Raw genomic sequence first — 8,191 nt, forward strand, 5'->3', positions numbered from 1 at the left:
CAGGCTGAAGGTTGTTTGCAGCTGGTCACACCCCCTTCAGGGTGGGGGTCCCCACTGGGTGCCTGGTTGGTCTGGGTAAGGGCCTGAGAGCCGGTTTCAGGCTGGAGGGCACCTTAAGCTCCCAGCCTCTCCTTTTGTTTTTTTATTCTGGGGTTTATTTACCTTCCATAGATTTCACTGGAGCTGAGAACCAGCTCCAGCTCTGAGGGTTGAAAGCAGGTTTCTGGGTCTGTTTGGCTTCTATAATTGAAACTCTGTTGCCATCACTGCAGCTCTAAGCTCTGAGGCCAAAGCTGGCTGAAAGCAGGTCTCTGGAGCTTGTTTAGCTTCTATAATTGTAACATAGTTGCTTAGAGTTTAGCTCAGAGGCTGGCAGTGGCAGGCCAGGAACGTTGGCTTCCTCCGGCACTGGAGCAAGCAAGCCTCCTATTTGCTTCAGCTGCGTGACTGCCAGCCGCCATCTTGGTTGGCAGTTAATTTGCATATCCTGCTGATTAGCCAATGGGAAGGGTGTCGGGGTTATGGTCAATTTGCATGTTTCTCTTTTATTAGATAGGATTAGTATTCACACACACACACACACACACACACACACACACACACACAGAGAGGAAGGGAGAGGGATAGAGAGTTAGAAATATTGATGAGAGAGAAACATTGATCAGCTGCCTCCTGCACAGCCCCTGCTAGGGATGTGCCCGCCAGCAAGGTACATGCCATTGGCCGGAATCGAACCCGGGACCCTTCATTCTGCAGGCTGACACTCTATCCACTGAGCCAAACTGGTTAGGATCCTACAGCATATTATATGTACCCTTCACCCAATTTCTTAGGTGTTAATAATTTAAACATAACCATTATACAACTAACAAAATTTGGAATACATTTTTCTTATAATCTCTTTAATGTTACTTAATCCATTTACTTTGTTTTTGTTAATCTTCACCCAAGGATATTTTTCCATTGAATTTTAGAGAGAGTGAAGGGAAAGGGAGACAAATTGATTGGTTCCCTACTGCACATGCTCTGATAGGGACTGGGGATCAAGCCAGCAACTGAGGTACATGCCCTTGACTGGAATCAAACCTGGGACCCTTCAGTCCATGGGCTAATGCTCTATCCACTGAGCAAAACAGGCTGCAGCTTAATTCATTTACTTTTAATCTATATGTGTGTTTATATTTAAAGTGGGTTTTGTTTTTGATTCACCCTCATAATCTGTCTTTTAATTGGTGCATTTATGCCACTGACTTTCAGAGTGCTTACTGATGGAGTTACCGCCATATCTGGCAGCTTCTGGGGCTTCTGGGGCCCGGCTGCCTGTGGCCCGGGACCGGATCCGATGACAGGCAGCAGGCAGGCGGCTTCTGGGGCTTCTGGGGCTGGCCTGCCTGCGGCCCGGGACCAAATCCGATGACGGGCAGCAGGCAGGCGGCTTCTGGGGTCACCCATGAGGGCCTGGATACTGGCTCACGCTGGCAGCTCACGCTGTCCTGCCCTGCCTGCAGTATGCTGCCTGTGGCCCGGGACCGGATCCGATGACAGGCAGCAGGCAGGCGGCTTCTGGGGCTTCTGGGGCTGGCCTGCCTGCGGCCCGGGACCAAATCCGATGACGGGCAGCAGGCAGGCGGCTTCTGGGGTCACCCATGAGGGCCTGGATACTGGCTCACGCTGGCAGCTCACGCTGTCCTGCCCTGCCTGCAGTATGCAGATTCGCCGCCATCTTTGTTGGTGGTTAATTTGTATATCTTGCTGATTAGCCCATGGGAGGCGTAGTGAAGATACAGTCAATTACCATGTTTGTCTATTATTAGATAGGATAAGAAAAATCTAATTACTTTCCATTACTAAATTTACCTTACTTCTCCCACTGAAAGATAATTTCCATGGGGTCAAGGATTTTGTCTCTTTGGTTCACTAATGTACTCTGAGTGCCTAGAACAGACATAGAAGGCACTTAATAAATACTTGGTGAGTGAATGCTGTAGAAAAACCCATAAGTAACAGGCTCCGAGTAATGTTTCCAACAATAGTGTGACAGAACATGTAAAACTTTCCTTGTCCTATCACTTGTGCCTAATGTTCAATATTTTATTCGATTGGCTAGTAACTCAGGCCTTGCATTACAAGGAAGTAAAAATAGTTCAGAGATGGATAAATTATACTGCTTAATTTAGCACCATGCCCTATTCAAATACACCAAACCCCAGAAAATTTGCCAAAAGAGAAAACCTAAAGGCCTACTACTCTTTGATCTGAGCTGTTTTTTCAAGTGTGAAGGGTCTCCAAATGGTTTTCTTTTCTTTTTACCAAAGGTCAGAATTCTCTTATCTCATCGTCATTTTATAAAATGAGGAAACTGAAGCCAGAGAATGGGTAGCACAGAGATTCATTCACAGAATTTCTCTTCTCCCCATCATGTAGCCTTCTTCTCTTATCCTTTGAGGTTCTCCTTCCACAATCTTAGCTGTAAGCAAAATACAATCTCACTAGGTCCCCTCTTGTTGCTGCCCCATAAAAAGCACACAGGTTCTCTGTTTTGAAAGGTTTTGCTATTAAGGGTAACAAAGTAGGGATGACAAAAATAACAAATCTGAAGATGTTACAATTTAACATCTAACTGTGTGTATGAATGCCTGGCACTACATAAAAATCACAGCATCTTTCCAAGTTCTTAGTGAGCCTCCAATTTATTGGCTCTTCTTGAAATAATAAATAGGAGTCTTGCTAGGTTTCCAAAATTTTCCTTCCCACCTACCTTCTTTCCTGTCCTCCCAGGACACAAAACATATCACAGAGAAAAATAGTGGGTACATCTCTATTAAGTGAGAAATTAGCATTTCTGAGAACCTTCAAGAGTCACATCACCCCTTTGAAACTTTGACCCACAGGCGAATTTTCCTCAAAATGTGAGCAAATCATCTCTTAGATTTTTATGGAACATACAAAGCTCCCGTTCCCATTTTATATTTCCAAACATCTGAACAACTCCTCAGCTCCAAAACCGAAATCCCTATCATAAATTCTTCTCCTAAATCCCCTTCCACCAAAACCTGTTCTTCATAATATCCTTGTTTTTGTTAATAGATTACTATCCTCCCCAAAATTTCTTATACTTATATGTCAGTTCCCAATGTCAATGTAAACATCTCTCAGGTCTCTATACCCTTCACTACAATCACACTGTCATCATTCTTGACTCAACTACTGTAATTTTTAACTCCACTGTATTCCAACCTCCAGGCTTCCACTACACCAGACTTCTGTTAAAAATTACTATCCATAAAAAAAAAGATTAATATCCATAAAAAGGCGTTCTTTTCAACTAAGAATCATGTACAAAATCCTTACCCTGGTATTAAGGATCTACATAATCTGTAAATAGGTATCCTTACCAGCCTGTTCCTTAAACATACAATTTTGCTTTCCTACCTCAGTACCTTTGATGGTTCAGTGTCCTTATGTGGAACTAGCTATCGCCTCCCATCCTCCTCCAACCTCTAACAATATTTTGAATGTTCACATCCTCAAGGAAAGAAAAATGGCTGAGGCATATCATTCATTGAACACAAATTCTGTCCAATGCTTTACAAATTATCCTAGTTCCCACAAAGACATAATGGCTTACTACATTTTTTTAAGGAAGAGTTGAAGAAACGGAGGGCCAAAAGAGCTTACGCAAAGTCGTCCAAACCAGCAAGGAAACAATCCAAAATAACCCCACAGCGTTCTGTACTTTTTAATAAAACATGACACAAGATGGAAGGCTTTACTGTCAGAATGCCCACATGCAAATTCTAGTAACTCCAGTAACAACCTGTGTTAACTCAGCAAGTTTTGTATTTGTGATGCCTTCGTTCCCCATATAAAAAGGGGGTACTAGTACTATCTACCATATTGATAACAGTGAGAATTACATGAGATAATATAAAGTGCTTAGACTTGTATTTCGCCCTTAGTAAACAATCAATGCTAGCTATTATTACTGTTGTTGTTATTTATATGCTATGATATGTAAACTCTGACTATATCAATTATATGTTCTACTTCCAAAACAATTTTTACATAATGTGAAAGCTTAATACTGTATTTTTATATATGCTCAATAACTATTTGCAGAATATATTTATTTTTAAACAATGATTAAACTCCATGTTGTAAAAAAAGAAATTCACTATTTCCTCTTTTAAGAAAACTAACAATGCTTACCAACTTTCTTCCCTTTTTGTCATGTGAAACTACCATATGCAATGCCATATGAGAGTAATATGTCAAATGATGCAAAATACTATTTTGGTTTAAACTCATCTTGCCTTATGCTAAACATTAATTCCCAGATTTTAAAATGTCCAAAATCATACTTTTTACTTAAACACCAACTGTTTTTAGGTCATACCAATATAAAGTAAGCATACCATGAAATTTGACCAAGCCATTTCATTTCATTTTTCTATGGCAATAACTATAAAACATAAAATGCCTTCCTACCCAATGTAGCTCGAAGACATAAACCTATCATACCCTTAGTCTTACCCTTACTTTGCTAAAATTAGTACCTGAAAAACTTCTACTACATCTATGTTACTCTGATGCAGAAAACTATCAAAGGAAGGGTATTGAATGCTAGTAACAAAATGCTTGAGAGAAATGAGCTTTAAACAAGGATAGATGAGAGTGTATTCCAAACCCTTCAAGTACTGAAACTGCACAAACCAAGATTCTGCCCACATGATTTACTATTACACATGGAGACAACAAGCTGGTTGGCTTCAAATAAAAGCAGAAGTAAAAAATATATTAATAAAACATTGTCATTTCTAACACAAAAATAACTGAGCTCTACCAATTATTTAAAAAAAAACATTGAGGCTTAACTATGTAATAACTTATTTCAATTAATTCATTATTTCAATTAATGAATAACAACATTAACATCTTCTTCATATACACATATTTAAAAACCAACAAAAACTTCATGAAATAAATATCTACTCTTACTCCACAGGATGTCCTCTGATATTTCTCCCCTCTTTCTCTTTCTAATGTTAATGTCAATGCACTAAATTGATTCCAAAATCCATTAATATACTAAACTCCTTTGGTGGCACGCCCAATCTGGCTTATATTGTATCAAAACTGCAGATGTTCTCCTTGGAAAACAACAGATCATTGTTGAAAGAAATGTCTTCGTTCTCACTGTTCCTGCTGCATCACTGACAAATAACAGTCGGTCAGGTCTGGGGACACAAGAGGACCTGAGTGGCTGCCCAGGGTACTGAAAGTGAGGATAAAACGATAGTTTTGGAAATTTATTATTGCCAAATTAGACCAAAATTGAGGAGTTTACCACAAGCTGACAGAGCACTCAGCGGCTGCCACCAATGTTACTGGTGGCCTGAGTGCTTCTGGGGTCGCTTGGCCTCGGGTGGGGCTGATCCTTCTCCCGCACAGGGTTCTGCCGGTCACGCAATAGGCTTCCTTCCGGGCAGAGCAGCAGACTCTAAGAGGCAGGGCCGGGGACTCGGTGTCCAGCAGAGTCACGTCCCATCTACAATCTGAGCTCCCATTGGGCGGGGGCGAGGGAGTGGAAAAGGAGGAGGGAAAGGGCTGGGAAGAAAGGAGGTGACAGCCTCTTTTTTCCAAACATTAAAGAGTCCCCGCAACTAAAGTCTAGCCTGGGGACTTCGCGGCAAGAGAAACCTTCCAAACATCTTCCCAAGCTCCTGTCACCTCGGCAGGGGACTGTGAGGAGCCAAACGGATAAACCAGCAACTTCAGATACAAACTCATGAGAGGGATGTGGGGTGTGGGGTGGGGGAGTCTCGGCCTTCCCAAGGCAGAGCTTTTTATCTTTATAACCTTTTACGAAAAGCTTATTTTCCTCTGCGCCCAGCCTGGGGAAGAACAGCAAAGACCTCGCAGCTCCAAGTCAGGCGAGGGGGTGTGTTCTTCGGCCCAGGCCCGGCGCCCGGCCGCTCCGAGGCCGTGGGGGTTCTTACCTGGAAGCTGGCCCCACAACACAGATAGGCTCGCGGGACGCGTCTCTGCGGGAGAAGTCCTAACCTGATTCCATGCCTCGGTCTCCTCACCGACCCCAGAGCCAGGAGCGGCAGCGGGGACGACAGCGCGGCGACAAGGCGGAAGTCCCGCCCCACGCGCCTCATTGGCCTGCACCCGAAGGCGGAAGTAAGCCATTGGGCCCCGGCTGTGTTTGCTAAGGTTCCGTCCCGCACCCACGCGGTGTCTCCGCCTGCTCGCGGGGCTCAGAAATGCCCAGTTGGTGGAGTCGAGTTCTTGGCTGCGCGATCCGTCTTCCCCTGAGGGCAGGGTGGGGCAGACTTCTGCTTTTGGCCAGGAGGGAGCAGGCTGGCCAGGAGGACTGTGTCCCCGGGAGTGGGGTCCGTGGGGTCCTGAGGGGCCCTGACTGAGCGGCCAGGTCCGGCCGCCCAGGTCTGATGTGGCTGTTGGGCGAAAGCAGCCCGACACCCTGGTCGGCTGTGCCTGGAAGGCCCTGGAGCAGGTACCAGGGCGTCTCTTCCTGTACCCACTCGCCCGACCGGCTGAAGCAGCAAGGACGAGGACGAGGCCTCATCCCCACTGCACGCTGTCCGCAGGCTGAGAGGGGAGACTGACGCGACCTAGGCCGGCGCCTTAGAATCCCGGTGCAGTGGTTAGGGGTGCGAGCACCCGGAGGGCTACCTACAGTCCTCGCCTGGCTGGGAGCCCCGCTGACGTTAGCACTCTGGGCCTGACTGGGGCCGACTCCTGGACTCGGCAAAAGTCAAACTATTTGATTAAGCCCTACGTCAGACTTTTAAAACCTTTGCCTCCTTTGGATGAATCAAAAATTCTCGTCCTCTACCTCCCTTCAGGTCAACCTTACCCGTCCTGGGTGTTCCAGTCTCAAACGAAGCTACTTTGAAATTTAACCACATTGGACCATCCACACTGATTATCAGTTGCCAATTAGCCACTTTGAAGAGGCAATGGAAAAAAAAAAAACAAAGAAGCAGTGGGTTTACTGCAAAAAATTGCATAAAGTCCTGAATTAGAATGCCAGGAGACGCTAGATTCTGGTCCTGCTTCTCTTTCAAAATAAGGCGCCTTTACAGGTTTTACATCCTTCGACCTCATCTTTTAAACAAAGGAGGGGCCAGAGGGGCTAGCACAGAAAACACCTGCAGAATACCATTGGATGTAACTTTTCATTTGATTGCTCTGGGTACACCTGAGTGACTGAAAAAGGAATAGGAGGAGAACTCATTCCCCATTGTGTATCTTTTGGGGCCTTTGAATTTTGTACCTTGTGAACACTACTCAAAAAGTAAATACAAAAATGTTAAAAATCAAATTACAATAAAATAACAAAGGCCATCAAACATATTTTCCTCTTCTATGTACCCTCTGACTATATATTCTACATATTCTTAAATTTTACAAGTGTGAAGACAGTCACACTTAATACACAATCCTGCCTTTAAGATAATTGTACATAAAAATCAGAATTGGGGATATTACTATGAAGTCTAGTATAATTAGTGTAAACATAGTTACAATGTCTAAGCATTTCTTCATTAATTCTCAAATTGGCTTTATATTAAATCAGATTTCTTAAATGACATTGAAAGAAGTAAAAAATATTACAGGTTAAAAAAGAACAAAGAAGAGATTCTTTTATTCCTTAAGTAAAAGCACCTTGAGGACAAAACATTTTAATCTGACTAATCTGCACTTCTGGTTACAATTGGTATAGTTCTTTCAGTTATAAACAAGATAAAGTGCTATTTGTATTGCATTTAGGCCTACTAATTGTGCTTCACTCTAAAGAAGTATCAATTCTCCCCACTGTGTTGAATAAAGGTAAATTGGAAGAAAATAGATTGGGAAAACCTACTATCTTTGTAAAAGTAGGTTAACCCATAAGGTTGATATCTATCTTAATTATGGCTTTCAAAAACATAAGGGTTGCCGAAGCCGGTTTGGCTCAGTAGATGGAGCATCGGCCTGCGGACTGAAAGGTCCTGGGTTCGATTCCGGTCAAGGGCAGGTACCTGGGTTGCGGGCACATCCCCAGTAGGTGATGTGCAGGAGGCGGCTGATCGATGTCTATCTCTCATTGATGTTTCTGACTCTCTATCTCTCTCCCTTCCTCTCTGTAAAAAATCAATAAAATATATTAATAAAAAAACAT

At 43.5% G+C, this 8,191-nt stretch overlaps 1 protein-coding gene and 1 long non-coding RNA gene across 5 annotated transcripts in view; one reads left to right on the forward strand and one right to left on the reverse strand.

Moving 5' to 3' along the window:
* Nucleotides 1-6,134, reverse strand: part of RNF13 (ring finger protein 13) — a 200,087-nt gene extending 193,953 nt beyond the window's left edge. The window contains exon 1 of one of the 4 annotated variants that reach the window (XM_015560888.1): nucleotides 6,000-6,134. The gene's annotated coding sequence lies outside the window, so the exon portion shown is untranslated. Of the gene's footprint in view, nucleotides 1-5,859; nucleotides 5,931-5,999 lie in introns of those variants that run through there. The other 3 variants (XM_015560887.1, XM_006759084.2, XM_015560886.1) reach the window with 3 other exon arrangements.
* On the forward strand, nucleotides 6,115-7,967 carry LOC107182353. The gene is made up of 2 exons (XR_001513076.1): nucleotides 6,115-6,186; nucleotides 6,873-7,967. It is a non-coding gene; the product is annotated as an uncharacterized LOC107182353 (long non-coding RNA).
* Nucleotides 7,968-8,191: the final 224 nt, after the last annotated feature.

Source organism: Myotis davidii, unplaced genomic scaffold (assembly GCF_000327345.1).
Source record: "Myotis davidii unplaced genomic scaffold, ASM32734v1 scaffold676, whole genome shotgun sequence".
Taxonomy (NCBI): Eukaryota; Metazoa; Chordata; class Mammalia; order Chiroptera; family Vespertilionidae; genus Myotis; species Myotis davidii.